Below are 21,338 nucleotides of genomic sequence, written 5' to 3'. Positions count from 1 at the left end.
ACCAAACTTTCTATTCAACTAGTACGATACCCAGCGAATGTACTCTAACTCATTTTAGAGAGGTAACAGAGCAACAAATCCTGGATATTATTAATACCATAAAATCCGGATCTGCCTTGGATCCATGTCCCCCAAAAATCCTTCCACCAGTCTTGGATCTGTTAATCCCTGTGGTTACACAAATCTGCAACGTCATTTTTAAATCAGCAATATTTCCCACCACCTTGAAAAATACACTCTTAAAACCCCTCCTGAAACAGCCTCATCTGGCAAAAGATGACTTAACAAACTATCGACCTATAGCCAGTCTTCCAGGTGGTAGAGAAGGCTATGAATTACCAACTATCGGAGTATATTGAAGAACACGCCTTGCTGGATAACACCCAGTTCGGTTTCCGCAAACATCACGGCACCGAAACAGCTTTAATTAAAGCCGCTGATGATATTAGAACCATCAAAGATCAGGGAGGTACGGCAGTACTTGTACTATTGGATTTATCTGCCGCTTTCGACACGGTCGATCATTCCATCTTGATCGACCGTGTCGGAAAGATGGGAATCCGGCAGCGAGCGAAGAATCTTCTGACTTCTTTCTTGTCGGGCAGGACCCAGGCAGTTACCTTGGGCCCTTTCAAATCAAGTGAGCTTTCTCTACCTTGTGGGGTGCCTCAAGGCTCATCCCTGAGTCCGACACTTTTTAATATCTATGTGTCGGACCTAGCTACTGTCATCAAGCAATATGGGATGGGCCTTACCTCTTACGCAGACGACACCCAATTGGTCATCGCCATTAATAATGATGGAGAAAATGTAGCAAAACGTTTTCAGGAGGGTATGCTGGCTGTTGGGGACTGGATGTCCGCCAGTTCCCTTAAATTAAACTCTCAAAAGACCGAGGTTGTAATTTTTGGAAACCTTTCCCCTTGTTGGTCTCCTGTGTGGTGGCCTTCATCCTTCGGTACCCCGCCATGTCCTGTCCCAAAGGTTAGGAATTTGGGAGTTGTATTCGAAGAAAAGCTTAACTTCTCGGCTCACGCAAATCAAGTTACAGCCACAGCCTTTCATAAGCTGAAACTTATTTAAAAAATTACTCAGTTTTTACCTGATGCTGCAGGGAAAACCCTGGTGAGTGCGTTGGTATTATCATCACTCGATTATTGTAATGGATTGTTTACTAGTGCACAGACCAGAGTCATCAATAAAATGCAATCTGTGCAGAATGCAGCAGCGAGACTGTTGACCAACACTCCTAAATTTAAACCCATTGCTCAAACTATTCGCAATCTTCACTGGTTGACTATCAAAAATCGAGTAAAATTTAAAGCAATGTGCCTGGTTTTTAAGACCCTTCAGAACTCAGGTCCACAGTTTCGTAGGAATCAGATAATTCCATACCGTCCACCAAGACAATTAAGATCAGCTACCTTGCTTCATCTAAATGTTCCCCGTACGAGAACAGTCTCGTGGGGTGATAGACGGTTCACAGTTGCAGCATCCAGACTTTGGAATTCTCTTCCTCTGTCAATTCGGATGAGTCATACGTTGCTGTCATTCAGGAAGAACTTAAAGACTTGGCTGTTTAACCAATGACTTGGTCGACAACATCAGTAGGGAATCATGAATCGATTTTTTAGCGCCAAGACGCCTTCGGGCATATGTTCGCGCTCTATAAATTTTATGAATAAATACATAAATAAACTCCACATTTGTGGATAGGACCAGTGCCTGTGGCTTCACCTTTCCGAATACTGCTGTGAATGACCTTCCACACCCAATCTCTGCAGAGTTTATCAGATTCTAGCGTATCTAGATGGGCTTGTTGTAGTAAAGCTACATCCACATGTTAGGATTGGAGTTAAGAAAGCACTTTATTCCTTTTAATGTAGCGGTGAGACCATGGACATTCCATGTAATGGTACGTAGAGGATGAGTGTTTGTCATACTGAAGTAATGTCAAAATGAATTAATAGTACAAAATTCAAAGTACCTGTCAAAGGTGAAGAGAGGGGTAAATTAGAAAGAATACAATATAAGGAAAGAAGGAAGTATAGAAAAAGGGTACTCTGGCTTAACACAAAGACACCAGTGTGTTGCAATGTAGGAATGACCAAGAAGGAAGAAAAATAATCTAGACAAATAGTATAGTGTAGACAATGTAATAAGTAGTTTTTTGTGTTTTGAGGGAATAAAGAAGAAGAAGAAGGAGGGGAGGGGAGAGAATATAAAATGAGGCTAAAATGAACAGGGGGAGTAGAGATGGGACAAGACTGGGGGTCCTAAACTGTTAACCGTGGGTCTGGGCTCATTGCAGCACCACCGCAGGGGAGAACCCCATCAGAAAATAAAATAATTAGTAGGGCAGGTAGTGATTGTAAGATAAAAGCCTATGATAACACATTAGTCCAATTGAGGAATATAAAATAAGATAACGTAGGTGAGTAATGGTCAGAATAAAAATATTGGAAACATGAAGTATATGACAATAAGTAAAGAGAAATAATAATTTCATGGGCTAATCTGGAGGAATATACATTATGGGGTCGATTCCGATCCTGGAAAAAAAACGTCTGTGCGATTCGTATCCGGAGCCCTCTCCGTACGAATCGTAAACATGCCGTACGACCCGACAAGTACGATCCGGACCGGGGTATGAGGACGCGATTCGTTCGCTCCATGTCAGGTAAGGGCGATTCGTACGGAAAAGCACACAATCACATACACACCGTAGGGTGCGTACACCCCATGATCGCAGGGGTACGTGCGTACACCCCATGATCGCAGGGGTACGCGCCGTACCCCTGCGATCATGGGATGTGCGCACCGTACCCAGGGGGGGGGGCTGTTCCGTACTTGTTTCGAGGTGAACTCTGCTTTTTCCGGATGTTTTCGGCTCCCGTAGAAAAAGCGTTGTACAGTGCGTACCCGACACGAATCGTACTTGCTGGGTCGGAGAAACCAGCCGCGAACCGTACAGATGTCGCGTACAGCGGGCTCCAAAGGGAGATTCGTACGGGGGTTTGATTCGTACGGTCTCTGTACAATTCGTACGGAGTCCAGCTCCTGGGACGAATCGTACTTCGTCATACGTACGGGGGACGTTGCAGGGTACGATTTGTACGCGAAAAACGCTCCATACGGCTATTCGGAGCGGTTTTTCCCGAATCGGAATCGACCCCTATGTGTATAAATAGAAATGAGAGAATATTAAGTCATTATGAGTGAAATATTATAAATATATAAGTGAATAATAAAATATATATAGCAGAATGTGGCCTAAAGTGGTCCAATATAACGTATAATATTAAGAGTAACAGATAACAGACTTACTAGGATACAACATTAGAAGTGCAAAATATAATCATACAGTGGGTTATGACATATTGAAAAAGATTTGAGTATCATTGTCCTGTGGTAAAATGAAAGTTGTATATAGTATTTATATTGGTGAAGAAAAGATCCTAAAAAGTGATCTGAAACTTACTCTTAACTAACATTATAAATATTAGATAGAATAATATAGCCTTATAGCCCGCTGTAGCGGGCTATACCGGCTATTAAAGGCCCGCTGCAGCGTTAAAGGCCCGAGCCGAAGGCGAGGGACTTTAACAAGGCAGCTGGACTTTAATAGCCGGTATAGCTTTGCTACGAAGGGCTATATGGCTAATAGAGCACTCTGCCACTAGAGAGCAGAATGTTCTAACAAATTAAACAAAGGCTTCAGGGAGCCCGATGGGATTGAAATCCCCTCAGGCTCCCTTGAGCCTTTGTTCACAGCGACAAAGAAGCATTGGAATGTTGGAGCTCCGGGCTTATACCAGCCATTATAAGCCCGGAGCTACTCCATTGTTTTCAATGGAGCTTCCAATGTTCCAATGTTCTATTATAGGTTAAGATAAGACACTGCAGGCTAGAGTAATAGAATGCAACAGAACATACTGGAAATAGCAGGCAAAAAGCATAACAAAAGAAAACATTATGAATACAGAATTGCATAAATATAAAATAGAGTAATATGATCTACTATGGCATACTAAACAGGACTTGAACAAGAGTAATATGATCTACTATGGCATACTAAACAGGACTTGAACAACATTTCATGGGAGAGTATGCGGGTTGGTCACAATAATGAGGAGGCAAAACATTAATACAAGATAGAGTAATACAATCTATTACGATATACTGATCAAAACTTGAACATCATTTCATGTGAGAGTATGCAATTTGGTCATAATACTTATACTATTGAGAAAGGATCAGGAACCAGATCAAGACCTTGTTATAGCTGTAGTTAGTGGGAAATTGAGTGACAATATTTTCAGTCCGCATCCAAGGTGGATTTAAGAGGGAACCTAGATTTGTCTCTATGTGAATCTTGCGTAAAAGTAGAAATAGATTGGAGAACTGAGTTTTTGTCTTCTTGAGAACGATTAGGTATTTTTTAGTCTCTGCCACTGTGTCGTGAATTGCTAGGATTTCATCTTCTGTTGTCCGATACCTGCTGAAAGAAGTGGGAGGTTGATTGGATCTGGTCTTGAGTCGGAGACTGTACCTTCATGTCTTGAGGTTTCATACAGTCTAGGAATTTCTGATGGTCTTCTGCGTCGTAAAAATCTTTAGAGTCTCCGTTCATGGTGATGCGAAAACATGCAGGCTCAAATAGACTATATTTAATATTTAGCTGTCGGAGTTGATGTCGCATGGAAAGGAATGCTTTCCGTTGCGCATTTGTTTCCTTAGAAAAATCAGCTGCCATGTGAATGAGGTGATCATCATACAAAAAAGAGCCTTGTGAACGAGCTGCAGTTAATAATTGTCTTGTTTGTTCATGTTGAAGGAAACAGGCAATGAACAGTCTCGGGCATGCTGCGGGATCTTTACGCGAAGGACCTATTCGATGAGCTCGCTGTATTTCTACGGGTGGATTAAAAGAAGTGCCAGTCAGCTTTGGAAGAATGTCACAAAGAAAAGCTCTAGTATTTTGGCCTTCGACATGCTCTTGAAACCCAAAAAAACGATGTTGTCCCTTCTGCTGCGATCTTCCAAATCGACTATTTTGGTACGAAGAAATAGGAGATCTTGGTCTCTATTTTGTAATGAGTCAAGACGATTCTCCATCACCATCATTTGACAGTCAAGTCTTTCAACGTTAGCGTGAAAGCCTGCAATGTCTGCCCTAATTGACTTGGTCTCTGCAGCCAAAGATGTAATAGTGGCATCCATGCCTTCCAATCGATGACTGACACCTGAAATTTGATCAGGAGGTTAAACCTGTGGCGAGCCAGTTACAGAAGAAGTACTTCCTTTCACAGGCATAGTATTAGATTGTTTAAGGACTTCCATAAAGAGAGGCTGTTTAGGGAGTGTGTTCCCGTTCTTATTAGTAGACATCCGACTTGTATTGTAATCAACACTCTGAGATAATGCAAATGTGAGCTTTTGTGCTTTGATGTGGCTGTAAACAGTCAGTTTTATGCCCTGTGACAAATTTGGTAAACTTAGTGGTAACTTTGATGTGGTAAAATAAATGTACAAATCGAGAAAGGTTTTATTGAAGAGATTTGGTTTTAGTTTCTTGCTGAATTAGTTTAAAGTTACAGTTCTTTAGTTTAGATTTGCATAAATGCTGGTGCAGATCACTGCAAAAATTGTTATTAGTAAACAAATGTAAGAGAGAGTTGGTAGACCCTGTTTATGAAAGACAGCTAGTAAAAAGGGCCTTTATAATGACAGTGCAATAAATAGTTACGCAACCATTTCATGCAAGGATTAGATGTATGCCCCTGTCACTAATAACCTGGTCTTAATTCAACTTATTAGTCAGGTATATAAACAGAAAAAAAAGATTTCATGAGGAAAATTGTCAGTTTCTTTATTTTTTTATTTTCATCTCATAGACAAATAATGTCAGGAGAGTGGTATATATCCTGAAGAGTGAATAAATACATTATTAATTGAATGTGTGACAGAATATTGACGGACAGAAAATCGACCTACAAAAATATCGACACAGAAATAATAATTTAGTAATAATAATAATAAGTGAAAGATATTGAAGTCCAATCTACATAAAGGTAAGTTAAAAAGTATCAGAAATATAGTTACAAATATTAAAACATTTAAAAATATTAACTAATACATATATTGTTAAAATAAATTAAACATATACATATAAATTAATATATATACTTACTCCACATAGTGCAACAGTAGGGAAAGCGTTGGATAACGTAGGGGTAAACATTACTATTCCCAGAGAGTGCGAAAGTACGGAAAGCGCTGGATAGTGTAGTGGTAAAAACTACTTTCCCACTCCAGTGAGTGCAATAGTAGGGAAAGCACTGGATAGCGTAGGGGTAAAAATTACTATTCCCACTCCAGAGAGTGCAAAAGTAGGCAACGCGCTGGATAGCGTAGGGGTAAAAATTACTATTCCCACTCGAGTGAGTGCAACAGTAGGGACAGCGTTGGACAACGTAGATGTTAAAAATAACATACTTATAAATGAAATAAATATTGAAATTAAATAAGGATTTATTATTAAATTTAGAAGAAAAACTACAAATACATCAAAAATTATAATATCTTGAATAATATGAAATACTTCCCACCCTATTCCCCAATAAACACACAGCACACTCCACATAAAATTTCACACAATTAAATTGTCAATTAATCAATTAATAAACGTTTATTTGCAATTAATAATTAATTACAGTTTTTATCAATAACAATAAATAATATGCAATAAAAATTAATAACCAATTAATAATTAACAAAACAATCCTTATCAATACCAATAAATAATATTTAATAACACTTAATAACATTAATAATTCATCAATAAAATAAATATCAACACCAATAAATAATATTTTTTTTTCTTTAAAAAAAAAAAAAAAAAAAAGAGCATCAACTTTAAAACATATCAATCACTTTTCCTTCCCTTAATGAGGCCACCATACGAAGTATGTGGCGTAGCGGATCATGTAGTGTGGAGTGCCAGTATGATGTCCTGTAGCAGTTTGTAGTGCTGTGTACTCACAGTAGTATAATGGCGCACCCTGTAATCTTCACGCAATGTCGGGGAAGGTATAACTGTTTGGTGCCAGTAAATGAATCCGATGTTGTGTCATGTCATGGATGCGATGTAGTGAGTGTTTCCTGGAGTGAGACAAGCTGTAATGAAACAAGACAGAGGGGGGGGGGTCCGGCATCATCGCGTTCCACTCCTCCTATACCGTCGGTGGTTTATGTACCAGGGCGTTCCGGGCGTTGCGTCATGTGTCTATTCATGTGAGTTCTGGGGCGCGCATGTCCTAGAAGGGGGGAAGGAATTTAGAGGGTGTGTGCTGGAGTTATACTGCCGCGCTGTGCAGGGCAGTGGGTCCTGGGGGAGGGGCGGTGGCGCGCTTATTGTTACTCATCTCTCCGCTATCTTCCTCTTCGGATTCGTCGTTATCTTGTGCCTGTAGCAAATATGTAGTGAGGGGGCCCCATAGGTCTTTGGGGCGTGACTTATGAGGTAAAAGGTCAGCGTAGTTATGTAGTTGCTCCTGCCATGTAGACATAGTACTAAGCCAGTCCTTAAATTTAGGCGCCCTTCCCCTACCCCATCTGCACCCCACTTGTCGTTTAGCCAATAGGAGGCTTAGTGTAAATAATTTTCGGTGTGCTTTTAATGCCGGGTTAGTGTGTCCGAGTAAGGCCATTTTAGGGCAAGGGTCAGTGGGCACCCCGATCATTACCGATAGAGCCTCGAACACTTCTATCCAGTACAAGGCAACTGCGCGGCATTTCCATTCTAGGTGTATGAAGTCTGCGCCAGGCCTGCCACATCTAAGACAGCGATCGTTGTCTTTGAGACCCAGACGGTGCAATTTAGCCGGCGTGAAGTAGAGCCGGTGCATGAATTTATAGTGCACTAATCTAAGGCGAGCGTTGCCTGTCACGGCGTGTGTATGAGAGCAACTCATCTCCCACTGCTCGTCAGTCAGAGGGTCGTCCAGGTCAGCGTCCCAATCGTGTCTAGCTCTGAGGGGGGGTGGAGCCGGAGCTATTTGAACGTGTTTGTACAACATCGAGACCACATTCTTTGGGGTGTCTGCCAGGAGTAGGGAATGCAGCGGTGCCATGGTTTCCGGCTCATCCGGAAAGTTGGGTGTGATGGATTTAATGTTTTGCCGGAGTCGCACATAAAGGAATGTATCCATCATCGTGGGGGAATTGTCTCCAAAGAGCTGCACTACCGTGCAGAAAGTACTTTGGAGGTAGAGATCTCCCCAGGTGTGAATAGCGAGTTTTGCGAGGAACTTGCGTCCAATCTCTTCACGTGCAGCGCTCACTCTGGGGTCATTTGCCAGCGCCATCAAAGGTGAATAAAGGAATTGCACTCCCATATGCTCTGCGATACGTTTCCAAGCCCTGACAGTACAGTCCACCGTAGTGGGGTCCCTGTCTGACATACGGACCGCCGTGTAAAGATATCCCGAGGGTTGTTCCGGTCGCATGTATCCATCTTCAACCGCCAGGTGGGCCATGAATGGGGGGGGTGGAACCAGTATGCAGCGAAATGCCCTTGGGCACAGTCGTAGTATTTTCGGAAGTCAGGGACTTCAAACCCTCCTTGGTGGTAGGGAAGCATTAGTGTCTTCAGACTGAGTCTGGCCTGTTTGCCTCCCCAGATAAGGCGCGACATCTGAGAGTCGAGGGCGCGAAAGAAACATGAGCCGGGGCTATAGGGAATGTTAGTGAAAAGATACAACAGTTTAGGGAGAACCACCATTTTTACAAGGGAAATGCGGCCTGCCATGGACAGTGGAAGGTGTATCCATTTGGTTACGTTGTCTGTCAGTTTGTCTAGCGCTGTTCCTTAATTGGCTCTGATAAGGGACTCTCGGTTTCTGGTGATTCTAATTCCCAAATATTTGATTTCCTCAGATTCCCACACTAGGGGGTAATCTAGAGGAAATTCCTCGGTCCTGTCAGTCAGGGGGAACATGGCCGATTTTGCCCAGTTTATCTGTATCCCCGCTATTGCCCCGAACCTGGCTATCTCCCGCAGCAAGGGATTTAGATTTTCTTGTGGTTTGTCCACATAGAGGGTCATGTCATCTGCATATAACGCAATTAGAAGTTGTCGTTCCGGGTAAATGAGGGAGCGATGTTTGTGATATTGGCGGAGTTTAGCGGCTAGGGGTTCGATGGCGATCGCAAAAAGTATCGGGGACAATGGGCAGCCCTGCCGGGTGCCCCTTTGAATCGCAAATGGAGCAGAGCGGGCGCCGTTGAGCAGCATCGTGGCCTGGGGCTTACAATATAGTAGCCGAATCCAGTCTAGGAAGGCAAATGGGACACCCATCCTTTCGAGCAGTGCAAGAAGGTAATCCCACTCCAGGGAATCGAACGCTTTTGTGGCGTCTAGGAATACAGCAGCTGCTTCACAGTTAGGATTAATATCCTGCAGCACCGCTTGGAGAGTACGTAAGTTATGGGACGTAGCGCGGTTCGGGACAAACCCTGCCTGGTCTGGAAGAACGAGCCGCTCCATAAGAAGGTTGAGACGTGTAGCGAGAACTTTTGCTAAAATCTTACTGTCTGTATTTAACAATGAGAGAGGCCTGTATGAATCGCAGTGTTCTGGTAGTTTACCTGGTTTCAGCAATGACGTTATTAGTGCTTCTCGCATTGTAGGCGGGAGTGAGCCTTCCTCTAACGCATCGTAAAAGACTCGCTTCAGTATGGGTGCTAACACATGTATATAGGTTTTATAAAAATCAATCGGTAGGCCATCCGATCCCGGCGCCTTCCCGGACTTCATGGACATTATTGCGTCTTTGATCTCATCCAGTTCAAGCTCATGATGAAGGAATTTTTGCTGGGACGGTCCTAACCAGGCAATTGCGGTGTCTTCCAGGTATTCCTGCAAGTTGAGTGTGTCAGTTCTATGCGAGGTGTAAAGCGAGGTATAGTGTTCAGTTAGCACTCGGAGCTGCTGCTTGAGATCATGTTGTGGTATGTCATGTTTGTCTAGTAAAGTAGAGACATAATTCCGGTACCTAGGGGCTCTAACTGTAGCAGCAAGCGCTTTACCCGGCCTGTCTCCCTCTCCATATACTTGGCCAGGGAAGGACTTCCCCAGAAATTTGCATTCTTTATCTGCCAAGTCAGAGTAGTCATTCAACTTTTCCCGAAGCTGAGCCTGAGCTGCGCGGCCTCTGTCTCCCTGAGCTATCTCTCGCTCCAGCTGTCTGAGCTCGATTTCTAGCTTGTGTATGTCTCCCCGCAGCGCTTTTAGAACACCCCCTCCCTTGGCTATACAACTTCCTCTAATCGTCACTTTGAAGGCCTCCCACACAGTAGTAAAACTAGAGACTGAGTTAACATTCCGTTCGAAAAACTCTGTGATGTCCTGTTCTAGTTCAGCAGCAAAGGCAGTATCTGTAAGATGTGCGGGGTTCAGTCGCCAGTTCAGGTAAGGGGCCATGATAAGGGGAATCTGCAGGGAAATCAGGACCGGTGAGTGATCAGAGAACGTACGCGCAAGGTGGTGTGCCTTGGTCAACCATGGGGACAGTCCTGCCGACAAGAATATATAGTCTAGGCGGGCCCATGTGGAGTGGAATGTTGAGTGGTGGGTGCCTTGCTTGGCGGTGGGGTGGAGGTGTCGCCACGTATCTACTAAGTGGTGTTCTTTCACTATTCCCAAAAGTGATCGTTGAGTATTCGTGTAGTGGGAGGTTTGCGGACATGATCTGTCCATCCCAGGTATTAGAGCAGTGTTGAAATCCCCCCCTAGTACCACGTGAGCTATCCCCAGGGCCTGTATTTTCCCCCACAATATGAGAAGAGCAGTCGGGTCATCAGTGTTAGGACCATAATAACATGCAAACAATATCGTATGTGCGTGTAATTTCCCCCAGACCATACAATAACGTCCCTCGGAGTCTATTTCAGTGCCAGCCGGAGTGAAATTCGTCCCCCGTCTTACAAGAATTGCCACCCCTCTAGCGTAATTAGAGTAAGATGAGAACACCTTGCACGCTGCCCATCTTGAAGCAAATGAGGGGGATCCATCTGGAGTTAAATGTGTCTCTTGCAGCAGAGCAATGGATATCCCCTGTCTGTCCAGATACCCCAAAATCTGCCTCTTCTTCCTCGGGTTATTTAACCCGCGTACATTCCAGGAGGCAATCTGGAACTGCGAGGCCGATTGCGGTCCAGCTACGTCTCCCATATTTCCCACAGAAAACATATATAACAAAGGTCTCCAACATCCATGTTTATATAGCATTTGACATCAAATATGTAACGTGATCCCCAACTTCTTCCTTGGCATGCCCAACTACAGGAATAAATTACAATTAGTGCTTTCGTGCAAGCATCATGTTGGAACATTTCCCCTCCCACACCGGCAACCCCAACCCGCCGGGAATTTGGAACCCACCCATCCCCTGGATTCCCACCCTCTCCCCAACTTAGAAACAGGAGCAATAATACAAATTCCCCTACTCTTCTTGCAGAAGGGGGGTATTGGGGCTCGCCCATCGGGGGTCAGTTCTAGGGGCACCCAACCTGCCAGCCACCTCCCTACTTGCACCCACTAGGAGCCAGGTATGTACCTGGTCTCTCTGCGTGGGACGGAGGTGGGTGATCGAGCCCAAAAAGTCATATAAACCGGTTTATGCAGAATTTTTAAAGTGTACCTCACCAGATTATAGGAGTCCCGTCCGACAATACTCATCTTAGGTGTAGCAGACGTTGAGGCCGCTTTTTATTCTTGCTGGTTCATGGGCGAGGGGGATCTGGAGCGACGTCTTTCAGCGCTTTCTCTGGTTTTGTCTTTCTTGTGTTGTTTGAGGAAATCTTCCACCTGTTGTGGGTTTTGGAAGAAATGTTGTTTGCCTTGGAAGAAAACTTTCAATTTTGCCGGATATAGCATGGCATATGTCAACTCTTGATCCTGCAGCTGTTTCTTCACTCCGGAGAATTTCCTCCTGGCCTCCTGTACCGATGGGGTGAAGTCAGGGAAGAAGGAGAGCGTAGTATTGCAGTAGCCCACAGTACCGATCTCTCGTGCCCGCCTCAGCACTGCGTCCCGGTCCCTGTAATTTAGGAATCTCGCGATGATGGGACGCGGCAGGGCACCTGGTGGTGGGCGCGCCGTTAAGGATCTGTGGGCGCGCTCTACTATTAGGTGCGAGGAGAATGATTCTTTACCAAAGAGTTCGATGACCAAATTCTCGATAAAAACCTCCATTTTCCCCGTGTTTGTGGACTCCGCAAGCCCCAAAATGCGAATGTTGTTGCGCCGGGACCTCGCTTCTAAATCTTCGTTCTTTTCAGCAATGATTTTTAGGAGCCTGTCCATTTGGGTCACTTGCCTGCTATTGGAGGTGGCGCCATCTTCCAGTTCAGAGATCCTATCCTCCGCGTCTTTGATTCTGGTGTCGTGTTGTTCCAGCTTAGTGACCACGCTGTCCATGCGAGTGTTTATCGTGTCTATTTTGGAGTCGATGTTAGATAAACTCTGTTGCATGCTGATCAGCAAGGTTTTCCAGTCCTCGTCTGGGGGTCCTCGGGCGGAAGGGCTGTCATCCGGCTCCTGTGCACCCTTGGGGTTTTTTTTAGTTTCAAACGGTATCTTAGATTGTCTGGCGTCGTTTCGCCCCATGTCATGTCTTGGCGTTCGCGAGGCCGATGAGGCAGCAGCAGCCAGGGCGCAGTGGGGTGGCGTCCTGTCCAGTTGTACGGGGGTGGCCGGGGCGGAGTGGGACCGCGGGCAATGCTCCTTCTGTGAGATATGGCGAAGACTACGTCTGTGAGTGGCGTTCGGGGTGCAGCTCCGATCTGTAGTGTCTTCCGCGGCGCAGTTTATATTCTCGCTCCACGATACGTAGATGGGGACAGCGGTCCTATCTCTCCTATGGCCTCGGTCTGGGCAGGAGATGGCTGCGGGGCAGAGCGTTTCGCGTAGCTTCTCTGTCCTCTGTGATTCCAAGGCACAGGCGCAGTGGGGTCCCTCAAGGTCCAGACCACGACAGTTGAGCACAAGGGGAAGCAGCACCACCGCTGGAGGGATCCAACTTAGATGAGGGAGGTGTTATACTGCAGCCTTGTGGAGCCACTGGTAGTTGCTATTCGGGTGTCGCAGGTAAAGATGGATATCGGTCCCCGGGCCCTCCTGCACCCCGCGCACAGGCCGCCGCTCACTGAACTGATGTGGCCCTGAATGCACTCTCGAGGAGAAAGCGCGCTAGGGTATGAGGTTGGGGGGAGGAGCGTCCTCTTGTCGTGCTAGGCAGGCAACCCCACCAGGTAAGCAGGTGACCCGTAAGCTACCAGCCGTGTTTCGCGGGCAATTAAGTCAGGGGCCGGTGATGTTAGTGGGCTAGACCAGTGCCTGGGAGGGTACTGCGAGGGGTAGATTCTGCACTTTTATTTCCCTGGGGAGCAGTCCGTTATGGTCAGTAATCCACCCTTGTCCCAATAGTCTATCGGAGCCGCTGTTGCGCCTGTGGGTCTGGGTGCTCTTCGGCAAGTGTCTCTGACGATAGTAGGCCTCTAAGCCTCGGGGTAAATTTGCAGGCAGCTACCGGCAAATAGGAGGCGGTGAGGGGGTCGCAGCTGGAGAGCGGGCGGGCTCCGCCGGCGGTTGAGGCAGTGCAGCGTGTGATTTTGCGCCTTGGCACTTACTGTGTGTCTGACCTCGCAAGCGCCCCTTCTAGGCCTCCAAGCTTCGGGGAAAGGCGCAGGTCGCTTCCGGCAGTTTGTAAGCCGCGGGGAGGCCGCAGCAGGTGAGCGGGCGGGTCCACCCGTCGGCCGCTGCTGTGTAGGGCGTTATGTAGCGCCTGGCGATTTCAGTGTCCCAGGCCTCGCAAGCAACGTCCCAGCCGCGTATTCAGTGGGTAGTGGAGCGCCGGTCGCAATACTTTACAGCAGGCGAGTCCGTGAAGCCCGCCGGCAGTTCCCTCCAGCAGTTTTGAAATTCACGCTTTTTATGTCTCCCCTCTTCAAGCAGGGCCCTCCGTTAACACACTATGGGCTTCCTCCGGCAAAGTTACTGGCTCAGGAATCTTGGCAAGGACGATAGCTTCCGTCGCTAGTTGGCGGCGCAGCCCCGATGAGGCCGCAAATCCCCGGAGTTTCCCAGCAGGCCGATCCCACAGATGGGCAGGTCATGCACCAGCACCTCAGGCCGCTTCCAGGAAGGCTGGTGGATATCTCCGCCTACGGCTGGCCGATTTTGACGGTTTCAGTACCGTTGTGGTCCGTGGAGTGTCATAGACACAGTGGCGAGGTGTCTGGGAAGTTTTTCCCGGTCAGGAGGGTCAAAAGTATAGTGCAAAGGCTCGGTCTGGCGAGAGCCTCACTACAGTGCGGCCATCTTGGTTTGGCGCCACCTAGCGCCCCACCAATACATAATATTTAATACAAATTTATAATCAATTAATATTTAACATTTTTGTATAAATACGAATTTTTTCTTAATTATTACTTAATTACAAATAATTTACTTCCCACCCTATTCCCCTATAAATAATATAAAAATAAACCCACAACCCACTCCAATAATAAATTAATACAAATAAAATAATTAGCAATTAATAATAATTAATTACCAATAATTAATTAATTATTAATAACAATAATTAAAAATTAATAAGTACTTAATTAAAATGAACTTACTTCCCACCCTATTCCCCTATAAACCCACAACCCGCTACGGTACTAAAACGCAAAATTGACTTTTTTTTTTTAAATTACTAATTTCTAAAAAATGTATACATATATTTTTAAAAATAGTACAATACTTAATAAAAAATATAGAACACATACATATAAAATACATACTAAAATATATAACACTCATATAAATATCAATATTATTGACATTGATAATTTAACTATCAATATTACTAACATCGATATTTGCAACATCGATATTTCTTACCTTAACTTCGATATTCTGGTTGTCGATATTCTTGATTTTGATATTTTGTCCCTACGATATTTAAAACTCAATATAAATGTGCTTCGGTATTTAAAAATCGATATTTTGATGTCCACCTTATTAATTAAAGCGTTGCTTACCTCTTCCTAGAGTCCTAAGCGCTATATTGAAACATGAGCACCAATTTAGTAAAAGCACAGGACTTTTGAAGAGGAATGAGGTAAGTTTGAATTAAAAGAGCTGATTGACAAGAAAATGATATTCTTGTCATGGACACATATATGGTCAAGTTGCCGCTGCTTGAGTAACGTTGTGAAGATGCTGAAAATACAAAACTGTAATTTCCACAGAGAACATGGAATTGGAAAAGGTAAATCTTGCCTTATTACACTATAATGGTGTAATTCCTATTCCCTTGATGAATAACGTCATCTCCCATAAACTCAACTTCATTCCATTACAGGTATGCTTTTCCTTTCCTGGGCCCTCTCTCGAGAAATACACTTCTTATCTCCTACTGAACTAATGCATGAAAATGGTAGTTACGTTTTATTACTTGGTATATTTTGCACATATATTATGTTTATATTCTATGTAGAAGTGCTACAAATATCTGTATTTTGTCCCATCATAGAATACCTCACGAAGCATGGTAAATCTTTATATGGTTTATGCATAATGAACAAACCAGTGCCCAGAGTGATCTGCAAGAAGCTTCACTTACATGTGTACATATTTAGCAGTATCATGCTGTAGGCCAGCAGTTCTTCACCTATGGTCAGAGGCCCCGCAAGGCCTACTAAAAAGTTGGGGCGGGCTCCGCAAACTTTTTTTACAAAATTAAATAATATTAAAATGAATTACAATTAATAAAGTATGTATAAATAAAGTAGCAAAATTGAAAATGTAAACACTTTTTCTGTGTTTGATTGTAAACTACACAAAATATTTGAGTATTTGTTTGGGGTATACTTCTTTCTGTATTGGTATTGAGGTCCAAATCCTAGAAATTACTTAGGCAGAGGTCCAGGGCTTCCAGTAATGACTCAGTGGGAGGCCCCCTATTCCACTAACGATTCAGTGGGGGTCCATAGAAGTCAAAAGTTTAAGGCCCACTGCTCTAGGCATGTGCGTACCAGGCCTCAAAACTTGTTTTGCTTCTCGCAAGGGCTCCCAATGGTCTCAGATCTTAAGGTATTAAACCTTATATCGGTGTAAATTCCCACCATGCCTTTGGTTCTGTCTTGTGGAACATAGAATTATGAGGGTTTCAGTCTCTCATTTTTTGAAAAAACGAAAAACATCCTCTTTCCTACATCTAACACTTTACTGGGAGCCATCCAGACCTAGACCACGTGGTTTATTTTGTGCAGAAATATTTCAGGTTTCGTCAGTGTGGATACCAACATTGCCAAATTCAATTGAAATGATTGTATGGTTAATTTCCTTATAATTTCGTGTAAACTTGGGATGTGGGCAGCATGCAGGCGAGAACATTGGTTTCTTGAAGAAGGACAGTGAGTGCTGCCCATCCTGCCTTGCGTTTTAAGCTGTGACCTTTTTAAGGCACTGACTGCGATGCTGACTAGTGATCTTTTAAAATGTTAACATTTTTTGCACTTTTCAACTTTGTTGGCTTAGTAGTACATGCATACAACATTCTTATATATGTATGCACTTTTAGCTGTTTTACTATATATACCATTAGGCATTTAGCTGCAACACGGATCGAGATGCAGGGACTAATTTAATTTTTAATTTTGTTATGTTAAATGTATTTATAAGTCTGAGATTATCTCCACGCTTCTTGGCGCTGAGAAATGAACATTACTAGTGGATGGATCATGGGGGAGGCAGTTAGGATTAAACTAGCCAGGTTTTAATGTTACTTCAGTTGAATAAGTGAAGGTTCAGAGCAGATAGCAGTGGTAAGTGAAAACCACAGTTTGGCTGCTGCAGATGTAAAGGGTCGGTCTCCAGAAGGGAATATTGTGTTTGGAGGGACTGATAGTAGAAACCGGTCTGCAAAACGTAGGGCTTTATTTGATTGGTAGAGCCGAAACTTGGATATCAGAAAAGGTGGCCTGTGGTTGTGCACTATACTATGAGAAACAGTAAGAGCTTTTTGGGCAATTCGAGAATGGACCGGAAGACAAATGTAAGATTTTAGTACCCCTAACATGCCTTGAGATGCCTGTGAAAAGTTGTTCAGAGCATTTTTGACTTGTTGGAGGCAGTACAGAAGTTTTTCCTCGCCAACCAGGTAGATAGTTTTGGCGTAGTCCTGCCTAGATTGTACCAAGTCATTGACTGCAATGGCTGTAGCCAAGGGTATTTATTTAGTGGGGCATGGCTCCAATAGTAACTTTACAAAAATAGATTTTAGAGGGTTGGTTTCCTACCTTGTTCACAAAGCGGTCAGCTAATCAAAGATACCATTTGTAGCTGGGCTGTACCCACAGTTTTCTGCTTTCCTTCCTTCTCATCTTCACTTAGACAGTCTTTGCTGCTCCATTGTTTCCTCATTAGATATTGACTTATCGCTGCATATCCAGCACTCTGAAGTGACTAGTAGGCGATATTCACGCACTTTAGAACACCGTAAGAAATATCATAGTATTAAGTGCTTTGGCTTAGGTCTGCAGAGTCGATTTACTCTATCTGAGAAGGAAGACCTGCTTGCCTGCTGAAAAGCTTGATGGCGTCTTCTATATAGAGTGTCCTAATCCACAGGGAACCTGCCAAAGGCCAAACTGGCCGACAGACCACGTGTTTGATGAACAGAGCTTGCACAAGAGCTACAAGGTCACCCCACTCCGCTCAGGAGGAAACAAGAATAGCATCCATGTTATGGGGCTGTTGCATTGCATGTCATTGATATAAGGGTGGGTCGGTACCTTCCTCAACCCATCCTGTACATTGAAAAGTACCTATCAGCCCAGGAGGCAGTCGGACCTCATACACTTGGCATTTACTACCTGGAGATCATTGCCCTCAACCATCTTTCTACCCATTAGGGCTCTGGAAATAGTGCTGCATAAAACCATGATCAAGCCTTTAAAAAAACGGACCTGTTCACGGTTAGGACTGATGCTGACAGTTACTGTTGTGGTTGTTCCTAGTCACAGTGGTGCCCCAACCATCAGACAATCTTGACAGTGACTGGCATTTACGAAAGACACAGGACTCTAAAGGCAAGGCATATTGGGATTTGTAGAAAAGTAGGATCTGCTTTCATGGTTACCCCCACTTTTTGCTGGTTTCATTATGTTTTACTAACTAGTCTAACTGGGATCCTGCTTATCAGGACCCCAGTCTCTGTGCTTCTCCCCTAAATTGGCTATGGTGAGTACTTAGGTATACTCCAGATTGGCTACTGGTGTACCCTCGTAAGTCCGTAGTATATGGTACTAAGATACCCAGGGCATAGGTACACCAGGGGTCTCCCATGGCCTGCAGCATGTACTATGCCACCCATAGGAGACCACTTAAATTGTGACTGCTATTACAACCTGTGAAAGCTAGTGCTAGCACCACTTAAGACATATATAAGTTTTCTTATATCTGAGGTCTACACCTAAAACTCATAAGTCACCCCTATGACAGGTCTTTCAATCCTGAAGGCAGGGTGCTCAGTTATAAGTGTTAGGGATCCCCTGAATGAGCAGGGCACCCCTACAACCTTCGGAGTCCATTCTCCCAGGTTGTAAGTGCATCAGCCATAATGATATATAGAGTGGCCATGCGTCATTATGCGATGACTATCTCTAAACTGGCTGTAACGTACCTATCTTGTTTGGTATCAGACATGATGGAATCATACCCCCAACTCCGTAAATGGTGTTGGAGGTATGATTCTGATACGTTTGGGGTTCCGCCCCCAAATTTAACTAGGAACCCAGGGCCGATGGACCCTTATTACTTGCTGAGTAGTGTAAAGGGGAGAGACAACTAATTTCAGTCAATTTAACAGTCGATAATAACTATAGCTCAAATGATCAGAGACTCCGAACTCCAGCTTGGGGGTTTACAAAGCCAAAAACAACTGTATATACAAGTACCTCAAGACGAGGTTGTAAAAATACATGGGAGCTAATACAAATCTTTATCCATTAATGAGCCTAATCCGGTGAATCATGAAGAGAATAAAAAGTTCTAAGAATAGGACACAAGCAAGAACTACTCCAATATTCAAGTCAGACTTCATTCATGACTGAAATTAAGAAGCATTAAACTATCCCTACTCTATCTCTAAGGTGACATCCCTACTTAGCATTTCCCAAGCAAAGTCAGTTAAAGGTGTCAGGTCGTGAAGACTTCAGAAGAAGTACATTCACAGAGTAAACCAGGTAGCCAAAGCTACAGAGCTCATTCTAAGATGCCCTTTCTAGATTGATCTCTTCACCCCTTCTCCTAACTCAACCCCGGGGGCACTGTCCCTAATACAAAACGCAAAGATGTAAAACACACCCACAAATCACCTCATGCTAACAGACTCCTCTCCTAGGTAGTTTTCCATCGTTTTCTCCAAGTGTAGTCCGATGACCTTGGTTCCCATGCCTCCTCAGCGAGAAAGAACACCGGCTCCCAATTATCGACCTTCTGTTTACAAAGTATCACTTCTCCTCCATACCTAACTCTTAAAACAAAAGGCGATAGTCCTAACTAACAAAGGCAGCTTCTTCCACCTGCAACTGAAACGTGACAACAGAACATCCTTGCATACAGATGAAATTCACTGACTAGCTCCAGATGCGAGAGCCTACCAGGGAAATAAAATTTTCAGGCATACACAGTTAGGCCAACATATGAATAAACAAATAGGCCTTTATAAGCACAACGTGAACATTTCATTTAGGCCATTACACATCAAATTATACACTCATGTTAATAATGCTTTGCGTTACAAACATCTATAATTATTACACGGTAAGCATAACTCATTATTTCTTCGTGCAAGCTTCTTCATGGTGCACGTTTAAATCAAAATGCATACATTACACATAAGCTTATCGTTAGGTAATTGCAATATACTAAAGGTTACAGTTTCAAATATAAATGCCATTTCATTTCTTCTGCACGGCACGATATACTTTTCTGTTCATTCACTTCCACATGTTTGTTATTACAATACAATTCTACAGTTCAAAGTTAATACTACACAAGAATATATGTGGATGCGAACTATCCATGATTATAATGCACCCCTACAATTTTAGAGCACCATCGCGCTCCATCAATTTCATGCACTGTAAAGTTCCTCTGGGAGGCCCTCAGTGCTCCCGGTGCAAGTCTTCTGGACCCGGAGAGCAAACTATGGCTGCTGCCGACCAGAGATACAATTCTGCCCTCTTGCTGCAGAGCCAAGCTCGAGCAGGGGAAAGCAGGACAAAATGTTTTCTGTCACAGAGAGGTGTGACCTCCCAGGCAGGACTTAGTGTATTGGAACTAGGTGGGGGCGCTTGCCAGTGCCACTAGACTGCTTTGAAGGGCACATTTGGTGCCCTCCTTGCATACTCCAGTTTAAACCAGTTCAGGAAGCCGTTGGCTCCCACTCTGGCACAAAACTGGACAAAGGTCATGGGAGTATCCTCTCCACTGTCCAGCCGCTCCTCTGGAAGGGACCCATGAATCGTTCCAAACCTTTACTTACGGTACTTAAGGGCTTACCTGTGGGTGGGTCCCTAGAATCATCATGAGACAAGATTCAGATCTGGAACCACTTCATCTTCAACCGTCTGGTCACTTTGAACTTCGCTGGACTTCGCTTAGGTAACCCAGTCTGCAACTGGGAAGACTCCTTCTGTACCTGGTCTTGTCGTCCTGCCAGTCTTCAACAACATCTGTGCCGGTGCTCCATAGAGGATCTTCACAAGGTCTGTGCACATCCAAGACACCAGAAGGAATTTCCCTTGGAGTGAAGAAGTCACTCCCCTGCATCTGCAGGCACTGCAACAAAGCTGACTGGTCTGCTGTCCCTGAGCTCGTACGGACTTCGAAAGGTTCAGCAACACAGATGGTAATTCTGCAACTCCCTCAAGGCCTGCACTGTCTTCATAGCTAGTTTGAAGCCAGTATCCCTCTTCAGAACCACTGGAGCAGTACCCCTGTGCACCACGTTGGCTTGCCGTTGCCAAGGATTGTTGACTCTCTCCTCCAGAGATCTTCAAGCTCCAGAAAGCTTGAGCCTCAATCATCTCCTACAGCTAAGATCTTCGCCTGCAACGCATCCCTTGCACCGTGTGTCTTCGTCCTTTGGTGAGCTGCTCAAGGTCCTCTTACAACTCCTGTGCCTCCGGCTTGTGGGTCCTCTCAAGGGTTTCTTTGGCTCCGGTGGGCTCCCCAGCTTGCTTGGGGGCAGCTCTGACTTACCTGCTCGTGGTGA

General features: G+C 44.4%; 1 protein-coding gene across 4 annotated transcripts in view; it reads left to right on the top strand.

Annotated features, from left to right (window-relative positions):
- Positions 1 to 21,338, top strand: part of CPQ (carboxypeptidase Q) — a 2,048,903-nt gene that overhangs the window by 166,424 nt on the left and 1,861,141 nt on the right. For 2 of the 4 annotated variants that reach the window (XM_078686996.1, XM_078686991.1), the window contains exon 2: positions 15,104 to 15,173. The exons of the other annotated variants lie outside the window; for them this stretch is intronic. The gene's annotated coding sequence lies outside the window, so the exon portion shown is untranslated. The remainder of the gene's footprint in view (positions 1 to 15,103; positions 15,174 to 21,338) is intronic. 4 annotated transcript variants of the gene reach the window in all.

This window comes from Lissotriton helveticus, chromosome 4_1 (assembly GCF_964261635.1).
Source record: "Lissotriton helveticus chromosome 4_1, aLisHel1.1, whole genome shotgun sequence".
Taxonomy (NCBI): Eukaryota; Metazoa; Chordata; class Amphibia; order Caudata; family Salamandridae; genus Lissotriton; species Lissotriton helveticus.
The sequence above is the reverse complement of the archived record's forward strand: the minus strand, read 5'-3'. Positions and strand labels throughout refer to the sequence as shown.